This window comes from Gossypium raimondii, chromosome 8 (genome assembly GCF_025698545.1).
Source record: "Gossypium raimondii isolate GPD5lz chromosome 8, ASM2569854v1, whole genome shotgun sequence".
Taxonomy (NCBI): Eukaryota; Viridiplantae; Streptophyta; class Magnoliopsida; order Malvales; family Malvaceae; genus Gossypium; species Gossypium raimondii.
This window is the reverse complement of record NC_068572.1, coordinates 48,114,625-48,128,672: the sequence shown is the minus strand read 5'-3', so window position 1 is coordinate 48,128,672 and position 14,048 is coordinate 48,114,625. Positions and strand designations below refer to the sequence as shown.

General features: G+C 32.1%; 1 pseudogene; it reads left to right on the top strand.

Moving 5' to 3' along the window:
* The first annotated feature begins 4,347 nt into the window (after positions 1–4,347).
* On the top strand, positions 4,348–12,441 carry LOC105791806 (uncharacterized protein At5g19025-like; annotated as a pseudogene).
* Positions 12,442–14,048: the final 1,607 nt, after the last annotated feature.

Sequence of the window (14,048 nt, the reverse complement as noted above, 5' to 3'; positions counted from 1 at the left end):
TTATTGTTTTAATTACTTAATAATTAATATAATTTAAATAATTAATACTAAGATTTTAATAAAAATCATATAAAATCTTAGATTTTAACAGCTTATGCCACCTCACTTATGTTAATTGGCATAATTGCCATTTTGGCCCTTTTCTATTTTCTTTTAATCTATAATTCAATCTTTGCCCCTTATTCAATTTAGTCTTTTTTCCTAATTACTCTTAATTAAGCTAAATTCACCTAATTAAAACTTAATTAGACACATTACTAGACTCATAAATATTCCTAATAATTATTTATGAACCCATTTTGCTAAGATGGAGGCCAGATAATATACTTTTTCGATGCCCGTGAATTTTGGGTCATTACATTTCTTCTGGTTCCTAAGTTGCTTCCTCTACATTATGATTTCTCTATAAAACTTTCATTAAAGGAACCCGTTTATTTCTTAGTTCTTTTATTTCTCGAGCTAGTATTCGTACCGGCTCTTCTTCATAAGACAAATCTGATCTAATTTTAATATCTTCAGTGGGAATAATATGAGAAGGATCCGATCTATATCTCCGAAGCAGTGAAACATGAAAAACATCATGAATTTTCTGTAATTCTAGAGGTAAGGCTAATCGATATGCAACAGGCCTAATTCTTTCCACAATCATCAATACTAAAACTTTCTGCTGTACCATTCTGTACCATCTCTCTTTTCTTCAACAATTTATCGTCTTCTAATTGTGTTGATCTGATCTAATCAAATATTATCGGTTTTACTCTCAACTTGGCCAAAAGACTTCCATCATCACTGATACTGATCCGTGCAAACATTGCTCCTAACTCTATTGCAGCTTTTCTACTTAGTGCATCAGCTACCACGTTTGCCTTTCTTGGATGATAATCTATGACACAATCATAATCTTTTAGAAGCTCGATCCATCGTCTCTACCTCATATTCAACTCCTTTTGCGAAAGAAGGTATTTGAGACTTTTATGATCGGTATATATATAACATTTTTCACCATAAAGATAATATCTCCAAATCTTTAATGTAAAAATTACAACTGCTAGCTCCAAATCATGAGTCGGATAGTTACGCTCGTGTGGTTTCAGTTGTCGAGATGCATAGGCTATTACCTTCTCGTCTTGTATCAAAACACAGCCCAGACCATTTAAAGAAGCATCACTGTATACTATAAAATCCTTACCCAATTCTGGTAATGTCAGAACTAGTGCCTCGGTTAACATTTGCTTTAATGTTTCAAAACTTCTCTGGTACTAATCATCCCAGATAAAAGGAACATTCTTCTGTAGTAACTTGGTCATCGGCAAAGCTATCTTCAAAAATCCATTTACAAATCTTCTGTAATACCCAACTAAACTAAGAAAACTACGTACCTCAGATACATTCTTCAGTACTTTCCACTGAACAATTACTTCAATCTTTTTCGGATCAACTTTGATTCCATCTGCCGACACCACATGTCCTAGAAATACAACTTCTGATAACCAAAATTCACATTTTCTAAGCTTTCCATACAACTGCTTCTCCCGTAATATCTGTAGTACAATTCTGATATGCTGATCATGCTCTGACTCTGACTTTGAATAGACCAGTATATCATCAATGAAGACTACCACAAACTGATCCAAATATGGTTGGAAAATACGATTTATTAAATCTATAAAAGTAGTTGGGGTGTTAGTTAACCTGAATGGCATCACCAAAAATTCATAATGACCATACCGAGTACGAAATGCAGTCTTTGGCACATCACTTTCTTTTACCTTCAACTGATAATATCCGAATCTCAAGTCAATTTTTGCAAATACTGAGGCTCCCTTCAATTGATCAAACAAATTATCGATGTGAGGCAATGAATACTTATTTTTTATTGTTACCTTGTTCAATTGCCAATAATCAATACATAATCGCATTGATCCATCTGTTTTCTTAACGAATAATACCGGAGCTCCCCACGGTGATATGTTCGGTCGAATAAAGCCACGGTCTGACAAGTCTTGCAACTGTATTTTCAGCTGTTTTAACTCTGTAAGTGAAATCTGATACGGAGGTATAGATATAGGAGCAGTGCTCGGATAAACCTCTATAGCAAACTCAATTTCTCTATCTGGCAGTAAACCAGGTAATTTTTCGGGAAATACATCAGAAAACTCACATACTATTTGATTTTACTGCACTGGCTTCTAACTAAATTTGAATTAATAACATATGCCAAATATGCTAAATAATCCTGCTGAAGTAATTTATTAGCTTTCATCACCGAAATGATGCATGTCGGGCCATTGGTATGGATGTCATTCACCTCAATTCTATCCCCATCCTATGTCTGAATATTGAACTTCTTTTTATAACAATTCAAAATCACCCCGTATTCGGATAACCAATCCATACCCAATATTATATCAAAATCGTCGAAAAGCATAATCAACAAATCAACAGGAAATGTTTTATTCTGTATGACCCATGGGCATTTCGGACATATTTGATTCACTAACATTGTTTGCCCCAATGGACTGGACACCTCTATAGACACTCTAGACATCTCCGATTTAAATTTTCCCAATTCAACTAATTTTGAATTTATATAAGAATGTGAAGATCTGAGATCAATCAAAGCATAAATAGGCTCAAAATACAGTAAAAATATACCTGTTACTACATCGTGGGTGTCACCTTCTTCCTGATTCCGAACTACATAGCCCTGGCTGACATACTGCATCCATTCAAACTAAAAAGCAAAATTGTAAATATCGTTACGTACAGATATGGGTCATTCACTCTGGGATATAGAAACGATATTCGCCATCAAGCCCACGACTGCAACAATAGAAAGTAACTACCGATAAACATCTTATCCGGTTGCGTTGCCCGACAAAACTCCCAGTATAATGTAAACAACACAGTAGACCCCCAACTTAGTTTTGCGCATTCATTGAAGTTTGCTAGATGTAGAAGCCACCTTACATGTACCAAATTTCTAAATTTATTAGGTATTAAAATGCCCCCGGTTAACCTCATGATGAATGCTCGAGTGTATTGTTGTATAACCTCCTCCGTTACGTTGTTAGGAAGCTTATCGAAATTTGTCTCCAACCAGTTGATCGATATTTGATCACCTTCGAACCTATTCAGGACCTTCCCCAATATTGTCGTACAGAGGTTCACTTTTCCTCGAATCACCGCTGATCCCGTGATGGCTGATCCATACACCAGCAGACTGAGCTATAACGCTACATCCTTGAGTGTGATTGTACACTCACTGCATGGAAGGTGGAAACTGTGTGTTTCTAGCCTCCAGCTTTCCACCAATGTGCTGATAGTATGAGATCAAGTTTGTAGCCCCCTTACATGCGAGATGCATGCAAGAATCCAACCTCTTGCAAGTACCTACGAATTTCAAGGATCGGAGGCTCCCCTGTATTATGTATGAATGCCTCCAGCACACGATCATCCACCTATTTATAACATAAAATAATATTTCTATTTATCAAAAGAAATAAATTTTAACATAGTTAAAAATAACAAAAATTTAAATTTCGTCTTACCATTGCAATTGGGGGGCGAAAATATGGTTGTCGTCGAAGCTGATTACAAAGGTGTCCATTCTCGAGAAATTGATTCGAATGAATAAAATGTGATATAATTAAAAAATAATATTTTTAAATGAAAATATAAATAAATATTGAACAAAAAGTTTGAGAGAGTTTGAAAAAAGGATGTGAATGAAAAAAATAAAATTTGGGTGTATAGGTTAAAAAAGAGTATTATCGTTGGGATTTTAAATTATTTTTACGTTTTGGCACGACAAGAGTCAAAAAGCTGTTGCATTTTACCGTTGAGGGAAAGCGCGTCCAGCTGAGCATAGTATAGGATACGAGTACGCAAATACGACTAAATTTAGGGTATGATATGTAATTGAAAATAATTACAGGATATGATATGTAAATAATGAATGGTTCTATCGGGCGTGATATTATAATTGGAATTGAAAATTTGAAAATGAAATGAAATAGATTGACAATAAAATAATGTAATGCAATAAGTTATGCAAAATTAGTATGAGTTTGCGAGTTGATAAAAGATATTGAAATGAAATAGTATAATGTTATGGCATCAATTATGTATATATATGTGGATCGTGATAAAGGAAATACGTGAACTTCTATGTGAATAAATTTGAAACGAGCACTGGGGTGGCTGAAATGAATCTGATTGAATTGATCGACTTCAAAAAGTGACTTTAATGGTTTATTATTATGGAATGAACATGGAATTGATTATTCTAATGTTAAAGATATAAATGTTTAACTCATGATTGAAAAAAAAAAGCTTAACAATAGGTGTTGACATGTAAAGGCCCGTTCTTCTCTGCTTTTTAAACAGACTTTTACAACAAAAAGTCATTTTTTCTTAAAAGCAAGGAAGAACGGCCATCGTTTCAGAATTTTTTCCACCATCAAAGAAGTGCTTTTTGGCTGATGGAGAAGTTAAAAATTTTAACTTTTCTTCAGCCAAAAGTCCGTTTAGCTGATAATTTCCCATTTTAACCTGTCTTCTCTGGTTCTTTGGAGCTTCTTAGAAGGTAAGCTTCCTAGAAGTAATTCGTAATCTTTTTCTCTATTTCTGAAATTTCACTTTCCAAATTCGCAACCCTAACATGTCATTATTCAATCTCAAATCTTAATTTGTGATTGAAAATTTCCATTTATTTGGTTGTTTTGTGAACGAAATTAATCATTTGCGGACTAATAAAATCATCTGATCTTGAGGTGGAAACAATAAAGTTGGTTGCCTTTTGAGTTCGTATGAGGTGGGTTTGAATTTGGATTTAGTGTTTGGATTGAAGGAAAATTGATAAGAGTTTCAATTTTCCTTTCTTTTTTTCTCTTTTCAATTTAAAATTCTGGGTTTGATTTCAAATGGTCAATTTCCTTAGCTCAATCTCAGTCTGCAACTCCGTTGACCAGCCTTCAATCATGGCAAATTCCGTGAATTCAAATGATTTTCTGATGAACTCCAAATCATCATCGTCAAGGAAACAAAAGGTATCCACCTATTTACCAAGTTCTTTAAAAATTCCTTCTTGTGAAAGATCAAGATCTGCTGCCATTGATGTATTCATCTTAATTGCTGTGATTACTACTTGTGGATTCTTATTGTTCCCAACTATAAAGTATGTCTTTGAAACTCATTGAATTGATTGAAGCTGCCTTTTATTTGTTTAAAGAAGAAATTGTGAGAACTCTAATGATATATGCATCTATAGGACTAGATTTTTCTTGTGCTGCCATAGCTACTTCGATTTTACTTCTATGTACAAATAGGAAATGCAGGAACCCTAATTGTAGAGGTCTTAGGAAAGCAGCTGAATTCGATATCCAATTGGAAACCGAAGAGTGTGTTAAGAACTCCAACACTTTGGTTAAAGATGGTGCTAAAAGAGGGCTCTTCGAGTTGCCCCTGGATCATCATAAGGAATTAAAAACCGAGTTAAAGAAGATATCGCCTGTTAACGGAAGAGCAGTGCTCGTGTTTCAAGCTCGGTGTGGATGTTCTGTTGGTAGATTGGAAGTTCCGGGGCCGAAGAAGCAAAGAAAGGTCAAGAAGTAGGATTTGATAGAAACATGAATTAAAAGCAAATACAGAAAACTAGTCATAATGCAGAGAGGAGAGTGCCTTCTCTGGTTAGTTTAAATAAGCTCTTATGGCTATAAGTTGTAAGGATTATATACAATTGATTATAATGGAGAATATAATAATATTTTCTTTTATGATAATTTACATCTGTTGATCATTGAAGTTTGAAACTTTTTCAATATTAAATTAAAATACTTTCTTTTGATATGTTGATTGCTAATGCTTATGGTAACTATTCAACTAAACTTATCTGAAAAGTGTTTGATTCGGCAAGATTCAATGTAGTAAAAGTTTTGGTTTGCCATTTAGCCGATTCCCCAGGGTGTTAAATGCTTTTTTGCAGATATGCCGGACTCATTTTACCGGATACCTTCATGGCAGAGGTAACTTCTCTTGTTTCTTTTCATTTCTTTTCGTTTTTTACGGTTAATTGGCAACTTATTATTTTTCTGTTTGTTGTCCAGCTATTTCTTCTTTGATTTAAACTGTGAAATTTGATTTTGGAACCGGAATTCAAAAACGATAAGTGGTCTCAAACCTCATTTTATGTTTTATCTAATTTCTGTCTGCATTAGAAGATGGATGAGTTCTGCTTGTCTCGGTTTAGCTATGGTTCAATCTCGTGAGTATATGTATTGTGTTTATCATATGACAATATGTGCTGGATAAGAAGGTTTTCCCCTATTTTTATTTACTTGGATGGTACTCCACTGGGAGCGACGCCTAGGAATCTGATATGCACATTCATAGAGCCGTATGATTTGTTAACCATCCTCTCACAGTTATATATAGATAATTACTTTGTAATTTATGTTTCAATGCATATTTGATTGTGTTGCTTATTATTAAATATTTGATTGATATGGTGATGATCATGAAGAAATGGATTAGGTCTGCTTTTCCACTTCTATTTATGACTTATTTCTACAATGGAACTATAATGTTGAAACACTTGGTTGCCTCTCCTTTTGATAGTTGTTTCTACTTGTTCATTGTTACAGTTGATGGATATTAATGAAAGTCCTCTCTATGTGCTTCTCAATCCTGTAATCAATCCCACGCAAAAAGATCTTCCAGTCACCATTTATGAAAGTGGTGTGTAGCCTTTCTCTTTATTTCATCCTTTTATGTTAATCAATACCTACGGTTTCTTATTCTGTGTCTGAATTTTTGCAATAAGGTGTCCTGTGTGACATTATACTATATTTTTTAAGTTTAAAGTGTAGTTGAGTTCAGTTTGATCAGGTTACCATCCAATTTATTCCGTCATATTGCCAGAACATGTTTTGTTTGCTAACATGAGATTTTACATTCTATGTTTGCTGAGTTGGTCTATTTGTTATTATCCTAAAGTTTAGATTTAAACAAAATATGTTCTGTGAAAGTGAGGCTATTTCAATTGTTGATGTTTTGTCCGTTTGTGCATCAATTGTTGATGTTCTGAGACTAATGTATTCATTCATGAAAATTTACTGGTATATGCGCATAAGATTGAAGCAGATAATCGAGATTGTTTATTTTGTATCTTATATTGGAGATCATTTTGTTATCTTGTGATCCATCATATCTTATAAGCTTGAACTTCTATTAATGTTCCCTTGTATTTCAAGGCCATACCCTTGTAAATGTGTGCTTTCAAGGTTATCTATAGAAAACAAATAGTTGGTCCAATTGAGCCAATGCTTAAAACTACAGTATTTGCTGTCTGCTCCGTGATTGTAGGTTAATGAAGAGGAGATGAGTCTTTGAATCAACAGAAAAGAATTGAGGAGCTCGAAGCACAACTAGGGGAAGCTGATGATATAGTTAGAGATCTTAGAGCAGAGTTGAGAGAAGTACAAGATGAGTTGGAGAAGCTAACTAAAAACTCAATGCAGTGTTCGAGCGAACAAAAATCAGGACACGATGTTGCTGCTTCTGAAGAAATGTCCAATGTAAAAACAATCAGCGATTTCGGGTATGTAGCATTGAAGTTTTGTCCATAGCAAATAACTCTAATCATAAATAAATGCATTTCAATTGTTGATGTCTTAAACTGCACTCCTTTGTTTGATTTGGATCTAGAATATAATCTAGAATATAATCTAGGGTTAATGACGGTGAATCAAACAATTCGAGTGGTTTTGAAATGGAATTAACAAGAGATGCTATAGCTTCTAGTTTAATGAATTCGCTTTAAGTTGTAAATACTATTGTAAAATTTTTAGTACTTATATTTAGTATATAAATATTATCCCTTTTAAAACTTTAATCCAAATATATGTAATATTTTAATTAGTTAGGTTTATGTTTTCTATGTTATGTTAGTATATAATATGAGTTATATATTCAAATACATTTTAAAATAAAATAATACAAATGTGTTAAAAGCATTAATTAAATTTAAAAATAATTTTATATTTAAATATTTAATATAGTTTATATATTCTAATTAAATTTTATAAATAATTAATATTAATTACTTAGAAATATTTAAAATTAATATTATATATTAAAATATTAACAATAAGTTAGAATAAATTATTTTTTTATATTTTTGCTAAAATATTATAATATTAACTAATTTGAACATTATTTAAATACATATTTGTTACTTTATAATCTCATGTCTAAAATGGACATTTTATTCTTCAAAAGCACTTTTTGACACCAATGCCAAACACCCAAATTTCTCAAAAGCACTTCTCAAAAGCACTTCTTAAAAGCAATAAAGAACTGGCCCTAAATGGAATTGATCACTTCTATTGCAATGCTAAATGAATTGGTTTTCCACTTGATATGAATGACAGACTAGTTGGATGTTACAATTTTCTTAACTTGAAAATTTGTTATTTGAATCATAGAAATACTACTGAGTTCCATTGCTCAACATACGGTTTGTTTTTCGTGCACAAGTTAGGTATAATTCAAGATATTTGAACTACGACTTTAGCATCCAGTCAACAATCCCGAACTTATCAACGTTTTTTTTTATATTTTGTTTTTATTCTAACTTGGCCAGAATTCCTCATTTTTATTAGTGAATTAGGTTAGGTAGTACCTCTAATCAGAACTGTGAATGACTTATTATCCTCGTAAATGTATTATTGGTGAAAATGTCTAATGAGTCGATGTTAATTTAAGTTAGGCATAATTCAAGATATTTGAACTATGACTTGTACAATGACTAACTTTCCACATAACTAAAATTATTAGACTGGAATTCAATATAATATTGTAATAACCTCGTAAATATTAATAAATAATATTTACTGGCTACATCATCAAAAAATTGATTTCCAAAACTATCATTTCTGGTACCGCTGAAAATAAGGCATGGGTTAGCTAATAAGGCAAAAATAGAAAACAAAAAAAAAATGATATTTTATTGTTTAAGAATGAGCAGCAACAAATAGGGGTTTATCTTCTTCCTTCTCCTTTGTGGCTTTCTTTCTCTTGATAATTTTTAATGAATTTGCCTTTCCTTTAAAAAGAAAAGGATTAGCAGCAAATAACACTAAATCGTTAAGGTAGCAACAAAACAAAAGGTGATGCATGCATCGATGGAGTGAAATTTATTAAATTCCATTAACCGAAACTGTCAATTTTAAAGTTTGGAAAATCACTTGACTTGCAACGACTTTTTGGATAGGATTCAGGCATTTTTGGGTTGATATGTCTGCATAGCGTTTGAATATCTGTCTTTTAAATTTGAAACATTGATATGTCTGCATAGCGTTTGAATATTTGTCTTTTAAATTTGAAACATACTTTGAATCACTCAATTTTGAGTTCGGGAACTCAAGTTATATATGTTTTAGTGAAGACTATGCGAGCAGAATTTTTGGACTGGATTATTACGGAGATTACGAGTTTCAGGCTTTTAATTTTAGTTCAAATCATATTGGGTTCGATTTTGAGTTTAATTTTTATTATATATGAGCCCAATATTGTATTTATTAGGTTATTATTTTATTATTTATTTATTCCAAATTTTGGATATATTTTTAAAATATTTTAAGTTATTTAAGAGTTTTATTTTTTTAATCAACAAGAAAGTTTAGTTTAAAACTACTTGTTTAGATGAATTAAAGTTTCAGTCTAAAGAGTTTTATTTGAATGTATTTAAATAGCTTATATAAAAGTGTCTTAATTATTCATTAGATATATAATTGTTTTCATCAACGAATTTTTCAACTCTAGGAGTTAGTTTCTTTGTACAATATTTCTTTCTTGTGACTTTTAGAAGTAGTTTCCTTCTCGATTTTCTTCAAAGAGTCGTGGGAATTCATTTTTCAATCTGTCAAGGAATTATTTCTTAAATGGTTGATTAGAGTCATTAATTGAGTTTGTTGGGATTTATACCTCAAAGGGTTCAATTGGACACTTATCCATCTATCCATCACATCTATCGGTTTATTTGTTTCATCTTCTACTTTGTTTTTTTTCGTTTATTTATTTATTTATTCTTTTGTCTCAAATTTATTCTTTTAGTGTTTTCGTTTTCTTTATTTCTTCTTTATAAGTTAGATTTAAATCCTTCTTTCTCGAGTCGAACAACATGAATACGATCCTCTTTTGCCTCCCTTCACTATTGTTTGGTATCAGATTTGGGCATTTTGAGTTGTTTTCTTGTGCTAAATACATTGTTTTCACCAGTATTGCTTAAAAGCCTCTAAAAATTGTTTTTATCCTGAAACTTTTTGGAAAAGCATTGATTTCAGTAGGTAAACAAATTTAAATCAATCTGAAATTTTGTATATTATATCTTGGAACTTTACTACATTGAAAAAAATATTTCCCACAAAAAATTAACAAAAATCAAGAAAATTCGAAAAAGATAAAAAATTAAAAAATTATGGGTTAAATTCCGTGTCCTAAATTTCCACATTTTATGTTTATCATATAAAGAGGCTCCAGTTTAATTTGTAGGATTTTAGCATATAAAAAATACCTTGAACGAAAAAATCAATTTGTTTTCAATTGCGAGTTTTTTTTTTGGGTAGTTTATTTTATTTGATTCTATTCTTAGGTTTTATTTTGTTTTAGATTTTCTTTATTCTATTACGCATTCCAATACATTTTCGCTTCTTGTGTTAATAGGTACAAAAGAGTTGTCTCTCCTTTCTCCGCGCAACTTACTTCCTTTGGAGTCGAGTTCTTTCTTTAGCTTCTTAGAGCCTTAGGTCAACTTTGTTAAAGAGTTCTTCCTTTGGAGTCGAGTTCTTTCTTTAGCTTCTTAGAGCCTTAGGTCAACTTTGTTAAAGCGTAATCTCACACCTTTTTGAATATTATTGAGTTTGATTACTCTTTAAAAGTTACAAACGAGAAAATCTTAACTTCTTTTCTTTGCTCTTAAAGTTGTTTATTTTTTATTGTGAGTGCATAGCAGTTAGGGTTGATTTTCTTTGATCAACTTTGCTTGTTTGGGTGTTTTTTTTTATTTCAACCTCTCATAATGGTACGCAGACATAGTATGGAAGAGGAGAATAATAAACCTTGGAGTAGACACAAATGTCATATTTGTAAAAAAAACCTACACGAACATGTTATTTCCAATGTCGTTCAACCTTCTATTGTTCATGGACTTGTCAAGAAAGATATTGGTATAGAACACATAGCAAGTTTAGTGAGCTTAAACAACTTATGGCGAAGCAAATAGAATGAGCTAGCAAGTGCATGTGGTGTGATGCGAAGGATCACAAAGACTCTGAATGTCTAACATATTCATTTAAAAAACATCCTTGAAATTCTCATCCATGTTCTTTTAACTTGATCCGATGTTAGTAGTCACACGATCCTTACAAGCCGAGGAACGTTAGTATGACATAGAGCCTATTGAGGAGTCTTCGTCTACTGCTATCATCAATGATGATGGTGATATAAATGAGAAAGAAACTATGAGTGACATCATTTGTGAAAACAGTAAATTTGATTTGGGGCCTATTGTTGAGTTTAGATCTAGCATTGGACATTGTTTCAAAGTTGATGTCAAAAAATTTGATAGTAATAGTGTGAATTATGATGATAATGATAGTGAACTTTGTGAAGAAAAAAAGTTGATAGTGAGAATTTTTTTTTGAGTCTATGAATTTGGATGAGTTAAAAATTTATTATCCTCTTAAATTTTGTGTTTTGATGAATTCAATGTTCAAAATTCTTATGAGAGATTGAAGGGAAATGAGGATGATTCATGTAAAAAACTGAGAGACAAGAGACTTTGAGCGATAAAAGTCAATTTGATAGTCCAACTTTAGTGAGTAAAAATTCCTACGTGATAAAATTAGAGAGTTCAATTCATATTTAAAAAAAAATGCAAAGAAAGAGAGAACCTATCCAAAAGAGAGGAATGATTATGTTTTCACTAACCTTAACTTGAATTCGTCTAATGGACTTGTTTGATTCTTTCAGGAATTTGTTGATCCTTTGAGAGGAGTTCAATTAACTCATTCCACTTATGATAAAGATTCTTTCTTATTCAAAAAAAGACAAAATTCAAGGACGAGTCTTTTCGAGGAAAAGGAGAACATGCACGAATATGGTGAAATTTATTAAATTCCACTCACCGAAGCTGCCAATTTTTAAGCTTGGAAAATCAATCGAATTGCAACGACTTTTTGGATGGGATCCAAGAACTTTTGGGTTGAGATGTCTTCATACCGTTTGAAGATCTTAACTTCAAAACGAACTTTGAATCGCTCGATTTTGAGTTTAAGAACTCAATTTATGGTTGCTTTAGTGAAAATTACGTGAGCAAAATTTCTGAACGAGATTATTATAGAAATTATGAGTTGAATACAAGTCATATCTGAATTTGCATTTCTTTTGTTTCTTTATTATTTTTATTTATTATTTGTTCTCAAATTTCTTCTTGTAGTGTTTCTGTTTTCTTTATTTCTTCTTTACAGGTCAGATATGAATCTTTCTTTCTTGAGTCGAACAACCTGAATACAATATTTTTCCGCTTGCTTCCTCCAACTCCTTTATCAAAAGGTTTTGTCCATTCTTTTGAATGAAAATTTGATTTTTGTTACATTGAGGATAAAACTATAAAACATGGCTCACATTTATATGACTATCCTAAAGTTATTGAGAGGAAAATGGTTTGGGACCAACTTGGTCAATTTTCTAACTCTATTGCTACCGATGAAAATTGGATAGTGATTTCAATTAACTTATTTAGTACAAGGACAAATACTCTCCTAGCTCCAAATGATCTTAAGGGGGGCCTCTGATTTACTTCACTGCCTAAATTTATGTAATATTTCAAAAATCCCTATAAAAGGGTTATACTTTATAGGGACTAACAATAGACAACCGGAGGATGTGGCATAGGAAAGGCTAGACAGGACCTTTGATAATGAGCACTACTTCAACAACTACTTGAATCTTTCTGTTCTCAATCTTCCTATATTGCATTCAGACCATGGTCCAATGATTATTCTATTAATAAAAGACCTCATTTCCAAAGAAGACCCTACCACTTTGAAGCCACGTGGACCCTTCATCCACAATGTAGGAATATCATCAAAAAAAGCTTGGTATTCATACATTGAGGGATCACTTTCCTTCAACTTGGTTTGTAAGATCAGGATCACAACTTCTTTTCTTCGCAAATGGAACAAAGATGTTTTTTATGACCTTAATAAGAGGAAATTGGAACTAGAGAATGCCGTCATGATTGCCCAATCAAATATTCTTTCCCCCCAATCCTTTGAACTCGAGAAGTCTATCAAAGTTAAACTGGAACAACTTGTGGAGTAATAACAAATGCATTGGCTCAAAAAATCGAGATTGCAATGGCATAAACTGAGAGACAGAAACACAAAGTTCTTCCACCTACCAAGCACAAAAGTGCTTTCAACAGAATCAAAGATATGAATGATGCATAAAATAACCGAGTGGACGATCTTACAACTATGAAACAAGTTTTGGCAATTTCTTTGTGAAGCTTTTCCATAGTCAAGCTAATGAGAATGTGAAATTCATTAAGGATTGTCTAAGAATCTTGTTGTGCCCTGCCTCTCGCAAAACAATTTGGCTTTTCTCAACCAATGAAATGAAAGAATCTGTCTTTCAAATTGATGCTATTAAAGCCCTGAGGATTGACGATAAACCAAGACTCTTTTACCAACACTTCTAAGAAATTGTGGAAAATGATGTCATTTCTTTGTCTTTGTCTTTTCTACATTCAACGGTCCTCAAAAAACTTAACAAAACTATTATTTCCCTCATCTTAAAAGGCAATTCCTAGACCAAACCAAAGGACTTCAAACCCATTAGCCCTTGTAATGTTGCCTACAAGATTATTTCAAAGATCATAGTTAATCATTTTAAAAAAACTCTCTCTAGTATTATATCCAGCTTTCAGAATGCTTTTGTTCCATGTTATCTTATCTCTGACAACATTATCCTAGCAAGTGAGG